At 40.1% G+C, this 20640-nt stretch overlaps 1 protein-coding gene across 15 annotated transcripts in view; it reads right to left on the bottom strand.

Moving 5' to 3' along the window:
- Positions 1-18761, bottom strand: part of ELMOD1 (ELMO domain containing 1) — a 97662-nt gene extending 78901 nt beyond the window's left edge. For 10 of the 15 annotated variants that reach the window (XM_057747433.1, XM_057747442.1, XM_057747431.1 and 7 more), the window contains exon 1: positions 18452-18752. The gene's annotated coding sequence lies outside the window, so the exon portion shown is untranslated. Of the gene's footprint in view, positions 1-18451 lie in introns of all 15 variants that reach the window. The other 5 variants (XR_009055355.1, XM_057747443.1, XR_009055354.1 and 2 more) reach the window with 4 other exon arrangements.
- Positions 18762-20640: the final 1879 nt, after the last annotated feature.

The following is a 20640-nucleotide window of genomic DNA, read 5'->3' on the forward strand; positions in this document are numbered from 1 at the left end:
TGTGAGATAAATGAAGTATTATAATGCTTCAGCTTCCTGTCCTGTACATAGGGGTTCCGGAGTCTGTCCATTAAAACAAAACAAATGAAGCAACAAAAGCTTCTTGAATGTTTATGCGCCCAGCACTGTTCTGGGTAATACAACACTGTTTAATACTGCAAAGGATCCTTACTATTTAATGGAAAGCTGAGCCCAAACACATATGGGCACCTTATCTTTGACAAAGGAGGCACAAATATACAGTGGAAAAAAGACAGCCTCTTCAATAAGTGGTGCTGGGAAAATTGGACAGCAACATGTCGAAGAATGAAATCAGAACACTTCCTAACACCATACACAAAAATAAACTCCAAATGGATTAAAGACCTACATGTAAGGCCAGACACTATAAAACTCCTAGAGGAAAACATAGGCAGAACACTCTATGACATCCATCAAAGCAACATCCTTTTTGACCCACCTCCTAGAATCATGGAAATAAAATCAAGAATAAACAAATGGGACCTCATGAAACTTAAAAGCTTTTGCACAGCGAAAGAAACCATAAACAAGACTAGAAGGCAACCCTCAGAATGGGAAAAAATAGTTGCCTATGAAACAACAGACAAAGGATTAACCTCCAAAATATACAAGCAGCTCATGCAGCTTAATACCAAAAAAGCAAATAATCCAATCCACAAATGGGCAGAAGACCTAAATAGACATTTCTCCAAAGAAGACCTACAGATGGCCAACAAACACATGAAAAGATGCTCAACATCACTCATCATTAGAGAAATGCAAGTCAAAGCCACAATGAGGTATCACCTCACACTGGTCAGAATGGCCATCATCACAAAATCTGGAAACAACAAATGTTGGAGAGGGTGTGGAGAAAAGGGAACTCTCCTACACTGTTGGTGGGACTGTAAGTTGGTACAGCCACTATGGAAAACAATTTGGAGGTTCCTTAAAAAACTACAAATAGAACTACCATATGATCCAGTAATCCCACGCCTGGGCATAAAAACTACCATATGATCCAGTAATCCCACGCCTGGGCATATACGCAAAGAAAACCATAATCCCAAAAGAAACATGTACCATAATGTTTATTGCAGCACTATTTACAATAGCCAGGACATGGAAGCAACCTAAATGCCCATCAACAAATGAATGGATACAGAAGATGTGGCATATATATACAATGGAATATTACTCAGCTATAAAAAGGGATGAGATGGAGCTATATGTCATGAGGTGGATAGACCTAGAGTCTGTCATACAGAGTGAAGTAAGTCAGAAAGAGAAAGACAAATATTGTATGCTAACTCACATATACATAATCTAAAAATGGTACTGATGAACTCAGTGAGAAGAACAAGGATGCAGATGCAGAGAATGGACTGGAGAACTCAAGGTTTGGGAGGGGGCGGGGGGTGAAGGGGAAGCTGAGATGAAGCGAGAGAGTAGCACAGACATATATATAGTACCAACTGTAAAATAGCTAGTCAGTGGGAAGTTGTTGTATAACAAAGGGAGTTCAACTCGAGGATGGAAGATGCCTTAGAGGACTGGGACGGGGAGGGTGGGGGGAACTCAAGGGAGGGTGGGGGGGAGTCGAGGGAGGGAGAGAATATGGAGATATGTGTATAAAAACAGATGATTGAACTTGGTGTACCCCCCCAAAATAATAAATAAATAAATAAAATTAACGGAAAGCTGGGCAAATATGGCAAAGACTACATAGTGGTTAAGAGCACAAGTTTTGGAGACAGAAAATTCTTGTCTGAGCTCTACAATAGCCAAATGGCTTTAGACAATTGCTTAATCTCTCTGGGGTTCAGTTTTCTTCTTGTTGGGGAGAGAAATCATAACTACCTTGTAAGACTGTTCTAAGGACTGAATGAACCAAAGCTTGTAAGGTGCTTAGCATGATTAGATGTGTGTAATATGCAAGTGATAAGTTGCTACTCATTTCTGGTATTACTTTCTCATTCTTATTCTATCCTCCTCTACTTATTTATTTCTTTGGCTGTGCTGGGTCTTCGTTGCTGCACACAGGCTTTCTCTAGTTGCAGCGAGCAGGGGCTACTCTTCGTTGCAGTGCACAGGCTTCTCTGTGTGGTGGCTTCTCGTTGCAGAGCCTGGGAAGTAGGTGCTCAGGCTTCAGTAGTTGCAACACACGGGCTCAGTAGTTGTGGCACGTGGGCTCAGTAGTTGTGGCACACAGGCCCTAGAGCATGCGGGCTTCAGTAGTTGTGGCTCACAGGCTCTAGAGTGCAGGCTCAGTAGTTGTGGTGCACAGGCTTAGTTGCTCCAAGGCATGTGGGATCTCCAGGACCAGGGATCAAACCCGTGTCCCCTGCATTGGCAGGCGGATTCTTAACCACTGTGCCAGCAGGGAAGTCCTATATCCTCCTCTAAAATAAAAGATCATTTTGTCAAGTCAAGAATCACTTAAGAGAGTATTTAGATAAATTTTGGCAAGTTGTGACCTGAACTGGGGCACCAACAGTGGTGATGAAGAGACGTGAACAAAAGTGGAAAATACTTCGAAGGTAGAATCAATTGGATTTGCTGGTTGGGTGAGACAAGTGAAAGTAAGGAAAATAATAATTAGTTCTAATTATCTGTCTCCCAAACAGGAAACAAAGGCAACAATTAGTTCTAATTATCTTCCCCCAAAGAGGAAACACCAAAAATGGCTTTGGGTGGTAGAAGAAAGCCTTTTGCAAATGCTACTTAACTCACTGCTCACTGGGGTGCTCATTAAATAACTTCTCTAAATGTTCTCTATAGAAAAGCAAAAAGAATTACTGCTTACTTGATTTTTTAAATCTAGCTTTGTTTTAAAGGAGGCACACTTGTTAATGTCCTAATTACTGTTAACGAGAAAATCTATATAAAAAACAGGAACAAATCATAGTTGGTGTGCAACTCTGGGCCACTATTGATAAGAAATGTCCTTTGAACTGTTTTTCCACAAGTGGTGATGAGTTAATCTACTCCTTTGTAGCCAAAGCAGCATTTCTGAAGTGGCTGGTCAGGGCCTAAGGTCAGGAAGAATTTGAGTTTCCTTTTTGTTTGCACAGCACTCTGACAAAATTGCAGCCCTGACAGACTTCTCAAGTATTTTACACACCAGCCTGTTGACTTTAACTTCATGAAATGTAAGTTACTTATCTTGTTTATATGTCTCACTAATTGAAAACCATTGATATGTATTAACTTTTTGTTTAATTCAGATTGATTGAAGTATTGTTTACATAAAGTTCACCCTTTTTTGGTCAGACATTAGCTCCAAAGCCACCTGTTTCACATACAAGGACAACACGGAAACTGTCCTGGGTGCTATCCCTTCCCTGTAACTTCCTTTCTAGAGAAGTTTTTAACCCAAGGTGGATATCAGAATTATGTGCTATATTTTAAATCTCTCCTCTTGTTCTGAAATGATCTATTTCATGATTCTTTTCCCTCTGGACTACATGCTCCTCCAGGGCACCAGGGAAGCCCCAGGGCCTCATGCAGTGCCTGGTACATCAGTGCTCAATACAGATTTGTTGAAATGAACTCTGCATCTTTCTCAAGAAATGTACTTCTTTAACAGCACTATTTAAAAAACAAACAAAAAACCTCCCCACTGGAAGGGAAAAAACCCTGTAGTTTTTGGGTTTTTTTTAATCAAAGCAAAGAATATAATCATAATCCTGGTTTCCCGACCCTTTCCCCTTATCTGCAGTAATTTTTCTCCATGTGTACAGGGATGCTGTCCTGACCTGTTCAGAAGGGAAGGATCAAATCATTGTGCTCCAATGATCAACTGACACTTCAGTGCTGTGTATGGGGTTATGTGCCCCTCGTACTTTTTTTTTTTCCAAATGGAAGGAAAGGGGCAGAGAGGAGTGGTCTGCTGCTTCCTCTTACCTGGCATCAAGGAACCTGCCCTACGTCCTATGAGCAAGAGCCCTGAGGCTCTTTGTAAAGTACCACAGGGTGACCCTACCTCTTAGAAGCCAACCCATCTATTGAGCATTCCAGGGAATGAGAGACTCAACTAGAGGGAACAGAATTCCTTTCTTTAAAAATCTTAATCCCAACATGAGACAGAAAAAGCTATTGGGTTGGCCAAAAAGTTCATTCGGGGTTTTCCAAACGAACGTTTTGGCCAACCCAATACTTTCCATGTAGCCCTTCAAATTCTGAATGTATCCCCTGTAACAACCAAAATGCCTGTGGACTCATAATGTTTATGCATAAATAAAAGACAGTCCACAAAGTAAATACTGTTTCACTGTTATCATCTGCCTAATTTGGGATGACACCTGTTTTTTAAATGCTGTATAGAGTATATATATATATATTTCTTAACTTTTTATTTTCTTATTTTTTACAATAAACTGCATATATTTAGAGTGTACAATTTGGTATCCCAATCTCCCAATTCATTTCCCCCCCAACCCTCCCTGCTTTCCCCACTTGGTGTCCATATGTTTGTTCTCTACATCTGTGTCTCTATTTCTGCCTTGCTAACCGGTTGATTTGTACCATTTTTCTATAGTCCACATATATGTGTTAATATACAATATTTGTTTTTCTCTTTCTGATTCACTTCACCCTGTATGACAGTCTCTAGGTCCATCCATGTCTCTACAAATGTCCCAGTTTCATTGCTTTTTACAGCTGAGTAATATTCCATTGTATGTATGTACCACATCTTCTTTATCCATTCATCTGTTGATGGACATTTAGGTTGCTTCCATGTCCTGGCTATTGTAAATAGAGCTGCAATGAACATTGGAGTGCATGTGTCTTTTTGAATTATGGTGTTCTCTGGGTATATGCCCAGTAGTGGGACTGTTGGGTCATATGGTAGTTCTATTTTTAGTTTTGCAAGGAATGTATAGAGTATATTTAAAATAAAATTTAATTCAAAAAAATTTAGTCTTGGCCTAAGATTTTGTGAATAACAGCTAATATTTTCAAAGGGCTTACCCTATGCCAGGCAATAGTCTATGAGCTTTATTTATATTAACTCATTTAACAGTCATCCTCTGAAGTGAATAATAGCCAGAATCTCCATTTTACAGCTGAGAAAACTGAGGTACAGAAAAGTTAAGCCACAGCCTGGCTCCTAAAGCATTGCTATTATTCACTCTCCTGTGGTTCCTTTGGAAGACACTGGGGTGCAGTTCTGGATTGACATAATAGTGTGTATTCAATCCAAATGAAAATGCAGAGCTGGGATAACCAAAGCCTGGATGTATACCTACACCTCCAAACTCAAGTATCCCTTCAGAGCCAGCTGGGGGATTCTTGAATAATAAGAGTTATTATGCTACTGAAAATTAACCCCGTTCCTTTCTCAAAGCAAATGGCCTACTAACCTGAAAAGTTTCTAAAGCAAGTTTTATGGGAAGAAGTTATACAACAGAGTCAAAAAAAAGGACAGTTTTATATTCTTTCTTGAGGCCACATTTCCAAGGGTACATGAATCCTTGGCAGTATAATTCTGAAATAACATAATAAAAATACACCCCCCCTCAGTGTAAATCTCATGTTCCCTTGGCTTTACAAAAATCCCATGAAATTCAAGCTCCTGATCTGCACTGCTATCTGTGTGGTGATTTCATTCTCCTCAAATTATTCTTTGAGTCATTGGTCAGTGTGACAGGGTCTTAAAATCAACTTTTTCTCCTGTTTTTCCTTCAGTCTACCTCTGTATGTTTTAGTTTCCACCATATATTACACCTTTCCCTTTGTAGATGAAAATATTTGTTTGCCTTTCTTTTTAAACCATACATAAAAAACATCTAATGGCTGGTAAAATATTCCAAATCTACCTGGGAGATATATACTAACTTGAATGAGTTTTCTTATATTCATCAAAAAGCAAAACAAGTTCCATCCTCCTTTAGATTCCCTAAGGGCTTCTTGTTGTTACTGTTTCCTTTTCATGCAGCAACACTTCCAGGAGAAAAAAATCAACCAAGTGGGTCAACCTCAAAATACAACTTGCTGTAATTAATGATAATCAAAAGATGAAAACATATTCTACTCCCCCTCCCCAGAATCTAGATTAAAAAGAGAAAGTTTGGGCAACATTTTTTAGCAGTAGTGAAAAAAATCCATGTAGCAGTTGAGAGAAGGGAGAACACACACAACTCTATAGATGATAAATTCAAGACCAGCAATATCAAAACTATTTGCTGCTGACTTAATTTCTCAGTTTGAACTATTCTTCTCATTTCAGGTGAAGGAAGAACAAAAGCAATAACATGTTAAACCATAAGGTTCATAAATAATATGAAAACTTTTACAGTTTTCTCCCTTAAGAGTAAGATTGATCAAAAGCTGCTTTGGGTATCAGAAGAAAGCCTATGGCTAATTTGGTTCAATTCCAGTTATCCTGTGTCTTCATTATACTATGTCACTTTAAATATTTTCTAAAAGTAATAGAAAAAAATTCCTGATAACACTGATAAACTCCAAATAAATAGTCCTAATCTATGTGGAAATTTCAGTTTTCCTACTAAATGGTCTCACTGTATGTACCTGTGCCCTGTTAGAGTCTAATGAAATCATAGTGGTGACATCCCTCTATCAGACAGCCAGGTAGAGACTTTTGCAGAAACAGATACAGACTTCTCTTTTCCTACATTTTCTTGAGCAAAAGCTGTATCTAGGTGGAAAAGATAAAATGGGAGAGAGAGGCAATTATTCTGATAAAGGCCAAAACTTACAGATAATTGAAGTCAAAGTAGTTTTAGGATATGATTAATTCAGCTCACAGTTCCCATTAATTCTCTATTATGCTCTGCACGTATGCAGGCCTGTGGATAGTGTTCAAGAAATTTGAGAAAGTTCTCCAAAACAAACCTGACCTCCCTGCAGGAAGCACGTCTCTGTGGGAACACCAGGCAAGGGCACATGCAGTTTGTAGGTAAGAAGGAGCAGGTAAGTCACCTGCAATGTGAGTTGCTGGGCTCTGACTGAGCCAACCCCCACAACAAAACAAGGAGGTCAGTCAGTCTTCCTAAATCAGATGGGTCAAGTATCAAGTTCAAATTAGGCAAATAAATAGGTTCTGAATTAGCAAATTCAGATAAAGGCTAAGTTTGCATCATGCTCCCTATTTTGTCAAGTCCTAAGAAGTACGGTTTCAGTGTAAGGAAGACACAAAGAGATGAGGAACTCAGTCTTCAAAAGATGTACTGCAATCAGACTTACCACGTGAAACAAGAAGGGAAGAGATGGGAATGGGAAGGGAGGAAGGAGAAGGGAAAGAGAAATGTCCAAGGCTATTTATGAGCACCTGAAACATGTATAAAATGCATTTTTTTACTTAATATAGGTCTGCACATGAGGAGAGAGGAGAAGGAATATAAGAAATTACTATCCCAGAGAAATAAAAAACTCTTTCAAATTATACATTTACATTTCACACATGCTATCCAGCTTGTCATATTAGAGGTATAATGCTTATGCATAATAATCTCCATAGGGCCACATTCCAGAACTTTCCTTTCCTCCTTCTCTGATTTACTTGAAAAAATGCTGTACTGATACTCATTAAAATAAGTAAGACGCTTTTATCCTTGTTCAGGAATTAAGTTTTTGTGATTTATAACAGTGGAGGCCATGCCAGCCACAGAATTCAGGACTGCCTGCAAATGTATTTATGATCGTCTTTAAAAGGATAGTGATTTCCTGGCATTCACTGTGGTCGCCTACATCCACCTATTGTTTTCAGGGATGGAGCAAAGAGGGGGAGAGCAGGATTGATGAAATTTGTCTTTAATCTGCAAAACAATAAGGAAATTTCAAAGTCTAAACACTAATCCACTTTTCCATAAAAATACTCAGTCTAGATTTTGTACATTCTCAACTACATAACAGCTTTAGTTTTAAAAACTTTTTAGCTTTAAAAGTTAAATTTCTAAATAAAACCACAATAAAAGAATGGTAAACTTATGGTTGCAAAAAAATTAAATGGATGATTTTGCCAATCTAGGCTGATGCCTTTTGCAAAATTTTCACTTTCATATGATGAAAACATAGAGAGGGCATCTACCTGTAAACATCTGACAGAAAAGTCCAAACAATTTCAGACATTTCCAGGGGCCTGGAGGCAAACAGGGTACCTTGCTCCTAAGGCAACTGCTGACCCTGACCACAGAGATGAGATAGTAGCATTCTTCCAAGAAGTAGACCATTTAGATTGGGCTTCTGCAACAATTTGTGCTGTACAGCAAATTTAAAAAATAGTTTTAAAGTGACTTTAGAGCTATGATTTGATACACATGACTTGATAAATGTTTGCTCAATGAATATTATTTGATTCATTCCAGTGGAATTTCATCAGTGCCATCAATGGTAAAGTGCACCATTATGTCATGTGCCTTTAAGGAAAAATAAAATGTTTCTAATTAAATTATGATGCATCCCAATTTCAGTGATGGGAGGTAGAAACTGATGAAATACAGTAGGACTGAAACTCATTTATTTCCAAATTCCAGGCTACAGTGTTTCTTCAGAAGAATCCATTGGTTGATGACACAGAACACAAATGGCCTGCCATGAATCACACTAGAGGATCTTATTTTCTGACTCAAACATTTTTATTCAGGTTAAACCAGGTTAATTAAGTTATTCTATGATATGTTATAGCTTGACTACATATGACTAACTCATGTCCTTCTTAGCCTCATGAAGAGCCTCCCAACTTCTTACTGCATAGTCTCTGAGCTCTGGTTCCCTCCCCCTATCACAGTCCTTCCATCATACTCACACACCCATACACAGGGCTCAAAACACCTTCCCCATACTACAAAAACCTGTCTGACTGTAAGCATCTCAGGAGTGGTAAACATTTATCTGTACAAAGAGTGAGTGAATGAGGATATACATGTTTGGTTGAAGGCAGAGTATGGTCTAGTCCAAGCTCTATTTTCTCTCTCTTTTTTTTAAAGATTTATTTTATTATTTATTTTGCTTATTTACTTTTATTTTCGGTTGCATTGGGTCTTTGTTGCTGTGCACGGGCTTTCTCTAGTTGTGGAGAGCAGGGGCTACTCTTCATTGTGGTGCCTGGGCTTTTCATTGCAGTGGCATCTCTTGTTGCGGAGCACAGGCTCTAGGCACGCAGGCTTCAGTAGTTGTGGCTTGTGGGCTCTAGCGTGCAGTCTCAGTAGTTGTGGTGCACGGGCTTAGCTGCTCTGCAGCATGAGGAATCTTCCCGGCCCAGGGATCAAACCTATGTCCCCTGCATTGGCAGGTGGAGTCTTAACCACTGAGCCACCAGGGAAGCCCCCAAGCTCCATTTTCTTATCTTTATCTTACTTGATGTGATTTCATGTGATGCTACTTCTTGAAAGGCCTGCTTCTGGCTTCCATGTTTCCACGTTCTCCTGGTTTTCCATCTGTCTCACACTCTTCCTCTGCCTCACTTTTAAGTGTAGGTGTTCCCCAAGGTTCCATTCTCGACCCTTTTCTTCCACTACACCTTTCCTACGTGACCTCTTGGGGCCTCAAACAAATCCAACAAATGACATATCCAAGGACAGACAGCCAACTGGCAGGAAAAGACCTCAGCTCTTAATTCTAGTCAATAAGCCTGATTGTGACTTATTACGTTCAGTTCTTTCTAAGCACTAGGGACACAAGTAAGACAGTCTGTGCCCAGAAGCAATGGGAAATCTAGCAGATCTCACGCATGGAATCTAGTGCCCTTTCTGAAGTCGATAGAGAAGCTCTGAGCTGTCCCCAATGAAAATTCATTCCAGTCATGTCAGACTAAACTGCACTATACTCTGAGGCAAGGGTTCCTAACCAACATGTCACAGTTCTATGGACTCTTCACAGATGTGTGACAAAATTCTGATCATTAATTGTATGAAATTCTTTTTCTTTACAACTGGGGGTACATATTATTTACAGTAGTATGTGTTAAGTAGGATATTTTGCTAAGAAGGTGGTATGACTAGGTTAAGAAAGTCCTAAAATTTACTATGGGTAGGGAGAAAAGAGGAGTAAGCACAACAAATATGGTAATTGTGGAAGTTTACACAGTCAACGTGAGATCCTTACTAAGCAGTAATTAATTCACTATAATTACTGCTGATGCATTTAACATTACTTCAAGTCTTTAATTCCTTTTAAGTGTGCCTTTAAAACTTGTGTCATGGACTTCCACCTAAACATGACAAATAAAACACATGTAACCCCACCAACATAAGAGTAAAGACATCAAAAAGCATAAAGCCATAAGGCTAAGGGCAAGAGGAGTGCACATGAGATGTCAGCAGAATTCTGGAAGCTGAAAGAAGATGGGCAAATGGTAATTTACTCAGCCTAGTCAACTAAATCTGCAGTGAGGGAAGTGACCCCCAGCCAATACAATTTAGAGTACGGGGAATCTCAATCATGTTCAGGAGTTAAGGATGCCTAACTCTTCTAAAAGTGGGAGTGTAAAATGAAGTCAACACAACTTGGTTGAAAGCTTTCATAAGGGTTAGTTCTGGCCTAGATCTCCTCCCCACTTTACGAAAGTAGGCATAACCCCTCTCCATTATATCAAAAGAGGTGAGATTAACTCTTGGAAAGGTTGAGCTAGAGAGGCTCTGAACTTTGGAAACAAGAAAATGAGATTGAGCTGTCATATTGAATATTAAGAGATTAAATGAAAGTCTACATGATAAACACGAGATTTATTCAGCCTTCTTCTCCCACTCAACTCCCAGAACACAGGCAGCCAAAACACTAGTCCTCAGGAGATTTATCCCTCAGAACACCACTCAAACCAAGGCACATGTGAATCTCTCCCAGGCAAAAAGTGATAATGGGAGAATTGAGGAAAGAGAAGTGCATGTATATAAGGGAGAGAAGTTAGGTATGAAAGTTAAATCTTCGCTTCTGTAGTAGAAAATCAGTAGATCTGATTTTTTAAAATATTGAGAAATAGCAATATTGGCAGATTACTGAAAAGTAAGGTGGAACACACCAGAAGAATCAGCTAAAAGAATTAAAGTGAGTATACCTTAGAAACAAATCCTGAATGGAGAAGGACTGGGCAACAGGCTTATTTTTAATTATAATGTATAATTAGATGATGTTTTAAATGATACATAAATATTACTTTGATTAAAAACAAAAACTTAAACTTAAAAAAGATGATACAGGGACTTCCCTGGTGGTGCAGTGGTTAAGAATCTGCCTGCCAATGCAGGGGACACGGGTTCAAGCCCTGGTCCGGGTCCCACAAGCCACGGAGCAACTAAGCCTGTGCACCACAACTACTGAGCCTGTGCTCTAGAGCCTGGGAGCCACAACTATTAAGCCCACATGCTGCAACCACTGAAGCCCGCGTGCCTAGAGCCCTTGCTCCACAACAAGAGAAGCTGCCACAATGAGAAGCCCGTGCTCTGCAAGGCAGAGTAGCCCCCGCTCGCCGCAACTAGAGAAAGCCTGCGCGCAGCAACAAAGACTCAACTCAGCCAATAAATAAATAAATAAATAAATAAATAAATAAAATTAAAACTCAGCCAATAAATAAATAAATTTGTTTATTTATTTAAAAAATTTTTTAAAAGGTCCATCACTGCCCTTAAACCCTGTGAACCTACACTTTAAAAAAACAAAAAAGAAGAAACTGACGCTGGAGGAACTAGAGATTGCTTGCATCAAGTAGATGGATTCAAAAAGCCCAAGTTACTTTAGAGCAGTATACCACCAGCTACGCATTGCAGGTTGTTTGCTGAATTTGACACAGATGAAAATGCACTGCAAATATTTAATAGGAAAGTGGAAGACTTTGAGCTGACAAATATTGACATGGTTCAAGTCATTTGATACAGGAATTGTGAATCCTCCTTTTGGGACCAAAAATAATAAAGGGATAGATAGAACTTTTCTGAAGATTGCTTTGGAAATGGCAAGAACAGCAGTATAAACAAATCCTCAACTAGAGAACATATTCAAAAGAAAGCTGCAGAATGGAAAATCAAGATAGATATTATTGCAGGGTTGTGATACAACCTACTAGCATCATAGAAGTTTCTTAAAAAGAAACCAGTGGACATTGAAGTATTCCTCATTTGATTTTCTTTTTAAAAACCTCCCCCAAAAAGGTAGCTAAAACCTAATTAAAATAAATACAAAATCTGTTTATTAAAAAAGGTGCTACAAACTATAGATTTGATTTACAAGAATGTAGTAACAATATTTTGAATATGTGTTTTAGAGATATATACTGAAATATTTAAAATGGTAGGGTATGATGTCTGAGATTTGCTTCAGAATTAAATCGGGTGGATACAGAGTAGGGCTAGAAATCAAACAGCATTGATCATGAGTTGATAATTGTTAAATACTAGGATCCATTCTTTCTACTTTTGTACATATTTGAAAACTTCCAAATAAAAGTTATAAAAAATAAATGTGCCATCCACAAGACTGAGAATCACTCTAAGTACACCAGGCATACTTTATACCAAGCAAGGCTATAATGATTAGTACCTGAATTTGTTCATAACAGAAGTTAGAGGTGAATCTATTACTCTTTAACAGCTTTGGGAGACTACTAGAATAATGACAAGGAATCTGGTGTTTAGCTCACAACATTTCTACAACTGACCTAATTCTCCTAGGTTCTCTTTAAATCATCTACTCTAGATTCCCCAGTATGATGTTAAATATCATCATTTTTTAGTAATTACTTACTGAGCTTTTTTCTTTAATGGTAAAATATATAATAATATATATCAATGACATCTTAGATTCGGTGAAATATGTTAGATGGGTTGAGGAGAAAAAAGTGGCAGTTAAAACATGACACACTCTAATGTTTCCTAATTTCATAAATGTCAAGATAAAGGGAACAACTTGACTCTTGGAATTAATGAAACACAGTACTTACCCCCAAAGCATCCCTTCTTACCCCAACCCTTCATCCCCACACTAAATCCATCTTGAGGATCAGTAGATCCACAAATATCTGCCTCCATCGTAGTTTGACAGCAGTATCCCGACCTTCTCCTACTTGTCCTCACAGCACTAATCTGATAGACCAGTTCTGTTTGCCTCTCCTTCTATCAAATGCCAAGCAAGAAATACTCAGAGAATAAATAAATATTTCCTTTTGTGCCTTTCAGAGTGCTCTGTACTCAGTAGGTGCCAGTGACTGACTAAAATGCCAACGTAAGCATGGACTTGCGCCTCGTACCAGTCAGGGTTTATTATCACAAGGAACAGAAACTAGCTTTGCCTATTTAAGCAGAAAAGGAATTTTTTCCAAAGGTAATCCACAGAATCTCCAGGAGGGCTACAGAACTGGGTTTAGAGGTTACGTAGCCAAAAATAATGCTTAAAATGATAACACAAAGCCAGACCAATAAAGACATCTCTACTGCCACTACCAGGTCCAGACTCAGTAGTGGATGCACGGACCCCTCCCCAGCACTGGTCAAGGGTGTCACCAACCAAAACATCTGCCACTGGGGCAGAATCTGGTCCATGCCTATGATGTAAGGATGTCTGGGAGAGGTAGCATCTGGCACTTTTAGTTCCTAAAGTGAGAAGTGGCCTCTGTTTCCTAATGTGGGAGAGCCCCTGCAACGTGGGAAAGTGGTTCATACAGCAGTGTTCAAGAGGAATGACGGTGTCCACTCTACACTACAAACAAATAACTTTGAAAGTCAAAACACAGTGCAGATTAATAGAGTACACATAGAGTACACTGAGTGAATACATGCTTGCCTTTCATCTTTGTCTAATTTGTGCAATTTTAGTTTAGAATCTGGACAAGAGCCTACGTGGCGGCTATTCAAAGTACGTATCATTTCATCTAAGAATTTTAAGTATGATCTTAGCTAAGTAAACCCAGTGGTGGTCACAAAGTAGATGCATTTATTTTAAGTGATGACTGATTAATAATCTAGGGAATAATCTTTAAATAGAAAAGAATAAGGATAGATATTCATTATTAATCAAGAAAAGGATGTACAATAGTTATATGCTACATAAATGTTACCAAGCTAAATTAGACATTGGCAGACTCATGCATAAGTGCCTGGGAACTTGATTTAAACTGCATAATCAGATTTAGGAGGTGCTTTTAAAGTCATGTGAGCCAGCATCCTACCCAGGCATAAGCCAGGCATTCTCTCTTATTACATCCCTGACATGTGGCCCAAAATGCATCACTTTCAGTACAGTGTGTTATAGTATCTGTTTCTGATCTTTTCCATATGGACTCTATGAATCCAACCAAAGAAAGCATTAATTTCATCTGTACTGTTGGTTAATACTCAAGTGAACTAAAACTAAGTTTTACAACTCAAACTGTTGTTAAAGTAGGACTTCCACTCCCTGTCCTTAGGCAGCTAATTCTAGAAACTAAATGAAGCCAACATTTATTCTTTCTAAATATTATCTTAATTTCAGCCCTTGCTTTGGGCTAAGGGATATTAAGTTTAATTCTGATTGTCATTCAAATTCACTAGTTCTTGGAGCTCTGCATTATAGACAAACCTGATATATATACATGGTCTAAGTATATCTGAGTCATTGATAAAACTGCAGAAATGTCAGGGTCAAGGGAAGAGTTCTGAAGCAGGCCAACAGAAACCAGCTTCTATGTGGCTTTCACATCTATAAACATTCTTTGGTTACAGCTGATGAATCCAGCTGCAATCTACATCCCAGACCTCATTTCTGCTCATCTACAAAGATTACTCAAGATTCTAGCTGATAGATGTGTCCCAGAAGGATAGTACAGATGTAAAAATTTGATGAATCTGGTTCTATTGTAAATACTCTAGGTTATCTATAATTTAAAGGAGTAATAAAAGAAATATTTGAGTAAAGTAAAAACTATAACCCAGTGTCTTGATTGTCATGTACTGTACATATTGGGCTACATACATATTACACATGAGAAACAGAATATGAAAATCAAAACTTTATGTTGGATATTTTAATATAGGCTTTTAAAATTATGTATTTAGGTGGTCCTATGTTGGGGGAATATATATTTACAATTGCTATGACTAATGATGTGCATAACATATATTTTAATTAAAACAGCTTTGATAAATGTTTCCCATTTTAAAGAATGTATGATAAAGCTTCTCAATTAAAAACAACTGTTTTAAGATTTTTGCTAATTTAAATGGATTCTAAGACCAAAGAAAATCTGAAACTAAAATCTAAGTGGTCTACTGGAATATAGAATCTTCAGAAAATCTGGCTTCCAAATGCTGAAGGGTAGAGCATTCTGATTTTTCTTCTGAAGGAAAAGGAAGAAATGTACTTGTACAGTAAATTCATTCCAAAGACTGATTCACACTTAAAATATTTATAATGCCCAATGGTAATGTAAAAAAAATTAGGGAACAGAGTTTATGATATCACTGATGATATCTGCCAAACCAAAAAGCATCTGTGGGATAAATAAATTATTAGTTTCATCATGAAAGAAAGCTTCAAAACATACGGCAGCTTTTCACAATCTACTTATACAAGGGAAATAGGACTGAGTTATATTAGCCGAAATAAGCTTTCATACCACGCATTCTAATTAATCAAGTCCCAATCCCAATAATTAAAATGGAAACTACGTTTAAAAGCTATGTAAAGACTTCTGAATCTGCAGTCATTAGCTTGTTTGAAACTAATTTTTAAAAGGGGCTTAATGAGCTCTCCTTAAAGCATTTACCACAATCATCTTGCTCTGTATCAAAAAAGCAAAAAATCAAACATAGCAAATTATGAGTTATTTTGATGTCATCTGAAACATTATAGAGGGTACACAGACAATACAGAAATTGTCTAATTACATTGAGAATGAAGTTATTTATCCCTTAGAACACAGTTTAATGTTTATTTTACAGACATAGACGATTGGAGTTGACACAATATTTTCTTTTTAAATGTGTGTATCTTCCATTTTACAGCGCAGAAACTGATGTAAAATAAAACTTGCTTGTGGTCAGCATAAATGAGCTGGAGGGTTGAAAAGCTCTTGGAATGCAAGAACATAATGTCTTCAGATTCTTTAAATTCAGAATATTTACTGAAGACTTAGAATGTGAATTGAGCACACAATTTCAGTTACAGCTCTCTCTGGGTGATAGTCTGCATAAGTTGTCATTAGAGATCACTGAAGAAAGGCTCTCTTTAATAAGTCATACCCATGTGAAATCTCACTGAAATAGCAACTATAGTCTAATTGCCTTGAGATTTCAGCAACTTCAGTATGTCCTTGATCACTCTTTTTCTCATGTACTATCAGAATTATAAGGCAGACACTACAAAGAGGAACAATACAAATACCTGAAATGGAAGGGTTTTCTGTTCTAGTTGATAAGAAAGACCCGAACTAACTGCTTCACTATACATTTTAGCTTAGAGTAATTTTTATGATTTTAAAAACTGACGTGAAATATGAAGTAGAAATTTAACCATACATATGGATACTCAAACATATGAGGCTCTTCTGAAGATGGTCCCCAGAGTTAACTAGATTTGTTGACAGAAATGCAATCTAGAATGGCACTCTACCATCATTTGCTTGAGATTGGCAAATTGGAATCTTCAGAAAATGAAGCTTTTGTGTTCTCTACCTGGACTGTAGTGGTTTGATCTTCAACTTCACTGGAAGTACTCAGTTGGGTCTTCAGAGACACAAATGTAAGTGGTGTGCTGTTTTTTGGAATTAATTGCATTTGGAACATTATGAGTAGGTACTCCCTGGTACTACAAGCATATGGTCATTTTCACATAGTGCTATTTCTGTAAGATCTACATTCTTTCCATCATCAGAATCTGCTTCCTTAAAGATAGCTGGACTAAGTCAGAAAATGACTGCAGTTTAGTATCTTTTCCTATTTGAAGCAACAATTTACTAAAACCGAAACATCTGCTTATCTTATTTCAGGAATCTGTGCCAAAGTAGCAGAATATCGATCAGCATCTCAAATATTACATTTAAATATTGTCTTTTATATAAAAATAATGTTGTGTGTGTTGGTTTACTGATTAATGGTGATGGTGCAATGGAAGTTATAACCCAAAGTGTAAGGAAGGATGCCCTACAGCTTGTTCCAATCCTTAAAGTTCCCTACAGTAATGTGTTCTTTCAGTGTTCTTGACAGTGATTACAGAAAAGACGTTCATTTCTTATTTCTATGAGAGAATTTAAGAGAGATAAATGCTTCCCAGTGTAGAGGGATACAGATTTTGCCTTCCTCAAAATTTCAACTAGATCTTAGATTCAACTTTTAGGGAGAGAATGACTAAGTCTGTGTAACTATCGGGTGTCATAAGATGCTAATGGATTAAGACGTTTATTCCAACATAAACACATTACCTGCTTTCCACCATATTGGCAGCTCTGGTTTGTCAAGCTCCAGGCACAACAGGCACACTGCAGAGACGCAGAACAATGCCTGGATATCTGCCCAAGACCGGTCTCCCCAAACGACAGGCTCAATTTATGGTACCAATCTAAAGCTCACTGGGGGTTAGCAGCGTCTTTTTCCTGGTTAGTATAGGGAAGGGGTGAGATTTGGAAAGCTGAGGCACGGGGCTTCCACCTGCCTGTGCAGAGCAGAAAGGCTGACAAACGTATTCATTACACTTGAGCTGTAGCAACCAAGCCTTCGAGGTCGTTCCTGAAATATTCATAAGGTGCGTTACCAGACTCGCCACTTGGAGGTCGAACAGAAACACGGTGAATAGGAGCACCCCGTACCCACACTTGGGAAAAAAAAAAAAAAAAGGCACTGACGACAGCACACCTCACCACCACACTTCACTGTTTTGCTTTTAATAGCTTTGTCAACCGTCGTTCCCCGCTCGCCTGTTCAATTCTACCTGCCTAGGAAAGAGAGGCTCTAAGTGAGGGGGTCTCCTGGCAGTAGGAGGAGGCACCGTGCGCCAACCCCTCATACAGTTCCCCCAGGTTCGCAGCGCTGATGACCCCCCAGCTCTGCGGTCCGCCAGTCCGAAGTCCTGCACTGCCCCAGGGGCCTCAGGCTGTGGGGCAGGGGACCCCAGCACCCGGACAGGCCACTCGCCCGGGCCAGGCCGCCCTTCGTCCCCACCTCCCATTTTGGCCTCTGCCAAGCATGCCTCCTCCAGAGCCCTCGGCGTTCAGTCACTACGTGACCCGCGCCCCGGCCAAGATGCCAACAGCCTCTCGTGCCGACCTGCATCCCCCGGGAGTTAATTTTGGGTGGCAGGATGGGGGAACCGATGACGGTCGTGAGTGACTGTGAAGCCCCTGAAACGAGGTAGTATACGCACTTTCATTCCTGCCCCCTCTGCCCACGACCCTGGCATTTCTGCTGAGACCCATACACTGCGCAGCCCGCACGATGCTTCGGTCCTCGCCGCTACCTCTCTCTTCTTCAAGGGCATTCGCCCCTCTGCCCTCAGCTCCTGTCGGGGCGCCCAGGACGCCACTACTCACGTGGACTCGGCGGCGGCAAAAGCTCAGCAGGTCAGGGCTGGCGGCAGGTGGGTCTCCATCCCCGCGCTCCCCAAGTGCTCCAGCTGCGCGCCCCGCCGCGGCCGTCGGCGAGGCCGGTCCCAGGCGCGGAGCCTGCACAGAGGCGGCCGCGGCTGCCGCACTGGCAGCGGGCGCGGGAGGGGCGGGGACAGGGCAGGAATCTGGGTCGCTAGGAGCGCAGCACGCGGGGCTGGACCCCAGGCGGCCGGCGGCAAGCTGGCAACCCGGCAAGCGCCAGCAGCCGGGATAGGGCGTGCGGAGATTTCCCTGGAAGCATAACGTGGGCGGCGACTGAGCATGCCCAGTTGCCGAGCCGCCCGCGCGGTGCGGGGGAGGGAACTCCGGAATCGGGAGCGAAAGGGTTAAATCTGCGGCCCTGGCGTGTTGGGCAGAGTGCTGGGAGTAGGCTGCTCCGGCCGAGTTTAATTGCTCCTAGATCTACCCCCGGGCCCCCGAGGAGCTGTGGGCTGGAAGATGGTGAACCTCGGGAGACTTGTCTGTGGGATTCGCAGAGTCCTGGAATAAGGAGGCAAGGTGTGTTCCTAGCGCCCTCCCCAGACAACTGTTCAGAGGGCCAAGTGTGTTTTTCAGCTCAGCTCCAACCTTTGCGATCTCACCAAGTGACTCCCCCAGTGTAGACATCCACCCCTCACCTGCTTTCCAGTGCCCGGGGACCTCTCCTGCGGGGATGCCGGGCAGTCCCCGCCTTTCCCAACTGCTGGACTAGTTGGGTCAAGTTTGTAATTGAGAGATCGCGTCAGTCTTCTCAGGTTACATATTTGCATTTTAATCAGGTTTCAGAAACACTACCTTAACCCTGGGGTTAATTATAATGGATGAATTATAGACAACAAGGCCTGGGGCTGTTTAGGGAACATTGCTTCACAGTGCAGTAGGACTTGCCCAGAACTCACTTTGCGCGTGCGGAAACCTGTGCCTTTCTTTCGTATTGTATTTCATATTAATGAAGAACGTTTTTCTATCTAATTAAACAGTTTCTTAAGTTAGAGGCAACAAAGGGTAGGGGAAAGACTATGACCTTCAAGGTGAGCCTTGATTTCAGTTTCATTTACCACCCCAGTAGTTTACCCAGCTATTCCGCCCCTCTGTTACCTCATCTATAAAATGGTGAGTGGTAATCCCTGTCTCTCTGGACTGTTGTTGAGTATTAAGTGAGCCAATGACTACAAAGCACCTGTTACATAGTAGATGTTCACTAAATAAAAGTCTCTGCAGTTTCCACCCCCACTATACTGTTTTTAGCAAAGGTTAGTTTAGTGATAGTCCTTAAATGGTGAACATTTGTTGTGTTCCTTCCTCAGATTAAATAACCATAAACCCTTGATCCTGCTAATTTTTCATTGTTGTTAGAAGCATTAGGCAGTATTACCTTTTCTTTCAACTCTCCAGTTTCTTCATACTTCCTGTATAAACCTCTTGGAAAAAGCTAGACCAAGGCCATATAGGAGTCATCTTTGGAAGGAAAAGCTTTTCAGGAGAGATTCATTGTGGGCAGGTTTACCCACATGACAAAAGAATTTCACTCCAAAGTCTTTTTTTTATTTTTTTATAAATTTATTTATTTTTTATTGGCTGTCTTTGGTCTTCGTTGCTGCACAGGGGCTTTCTCCAGTTGTGGAGAGAGGAGGCTGCTCTTCATTGTGGTGTGTGGGCTCGCTCCTCATTGTGGTGGCTTCTCTTGTTGTGGAGCATGGGCTCTAGGCCCGTGGACTTCAGCAGTTGTGGCACATGGGCTCAATAGTTGTGGCTCGTGGGCTCTAGAGCGCAGGCTCAATAGTTGTGGTGCACGGGCTTAGTTGCTCTGTGGCATGTGGTATCTTCCTGGGGCAGGAATCGAATCTGTGTCCCCTGCATTGGCAGGCAGATTCTTAACCACTGCACCACCTGGAAAGTCCCAAAGTCTTTTTAAAGTAATTTAATTTTCTTACATTTCCCCGTGGTCCTTCTTTTATTATTATTCCATAAAGTAAGGTATACTTGTATGGAAGGAAATTTACTTTCCACTGATACTGCATACATTTTAAAGTATCAGTGTTCAAAAAATAAACTTTTCAATAATCTCCAAACCATGTGTTTCTTTTTTTTTTTTTAAGCTCTTAATTGGAATATAATTGCTTTACACTCTTGTA

Source organism: Hippopotamus amphibius, chromosome 9 (genome assembly GCF_030028045.1).
Source record: "Hippopotamus amphibius kiboko isolate mHipAmp2 chromosome 9, mHipAmp2.hap2, whole genome shotgun sequence".
In the NCBI taxonomy this organism is placed as follows: Eukaryota; Metazoa; Chordata; class Mammalia; order Artiodactyla; family Hippopotamidae; genus Hippopotamus; species Hippopotamus amphibius.